The following is a 1,076-nucleotide window of genomic DNA, read 5'->3' as shown; positions in this document are numbered from 1 at the left end:
ATGGTGTACGGTATGAGAAGACCTGCTGGCCTCTGGCTCCTGGCTTTCCTTGTGCGCACATACGGTCCCTGGAGAAGGCAGGTGCCTCGGCTGGTTCACTTGTTGAAAGATTAACTGGATGATCCGAGCAGTCTCAGAGTCCAGCTGTTGTTGGTCTCCACTGAAGACGTGGGGTAGAGGCTCTGACTGCTGCATGGATAAGAATGTTCATTTACACACATGAAATGCCCACAGTGCTTGGACTGTGTCTCATCACATGTGCAGTAAGTTAGTACAGTGTGCGGCGAAGCAGAGAATGAAGATCCATGGCAGGTTATACGTGTGTGCGCTACCCTGTAGTCTAGACCAGTGCACTGGCTCTAGGAAGCTGCAGGGCTTCTTCCCTCCCCTCCTTATCCCTCCCCTCCCCTACTCCTCTCCCCTCCCCTACTTTTCCCTCCCTCCCTCCCTCCCTCCCTCCCTTCCTTCCTTCCTTCCTTCCTTCCTTCCTTCCTTCCTTCCTTCCTTCCTTCTTTCCTTCCTTCCTTCCTTCCTTCTTTCCTTCCTTCCTTCCTTCCTTCCTTCCTTCCTTCCTTCCTTCCTTCCTTCCTTCCTTCCTTCCTTCCTTCCTTCCTTCCTTCCTTCCTTCCTCCTCTCCCTCCTCTTCCTCTTCCTGCCCTCCTCCTCCTACTCTCCTTCCTCCTCCTGTCCTCCTCTTCTCCTCCTCCTCCTCCTCTCTGCTTCCTCATCTCCTCCTCCTCCTCCTCCTCCTCCTCCTCCTCCTCCTCCTCCTCCTCCTCCTCCTCCTCCTCCTCCTCCTCCTCCTCCTCCTCTTCCTTCTTCTTCCAGAGTCTCACTAGGTAGCCCAAACTGGCCTCAAATTTATGATCTTTCTGTATCAGATTCCCAAGTACTGGGATTGCAGCTGGGTACCACCATGCCTGGCCACATTCAGATTTTTTAACAGCTACTCTGGTGGTTAGGATGTGCAAGTATGTGAAGATCAATGCCTCTCCAAGCTTAGGGTGTGGACTAACCACCCAGGGATTTTGATCCGAGTTTGCCATTCTCCTAAGCACCCAGGTGACCCCTCAGCT

Source organism: Dipodomys spectabilis, unplaced genomic scaffold (assembly GCF_019054845.1).
Source record: "Dipodomys spectabilis isolate Male_0828 unplaced genomic scaffold, ASM1905484v1 ptg000240l, whole genome shotgun sequence".
NCBI classification, from domain to species: domain Eukaryota; kingdom Metazoa; phylum Chordata; class Mammalia; order Rodentia; family Heteromyidae; genus Dipodomys; species Dipodomys spectabilis.
Note: the sequence above shows the minus strand (reverse complement) of the source record.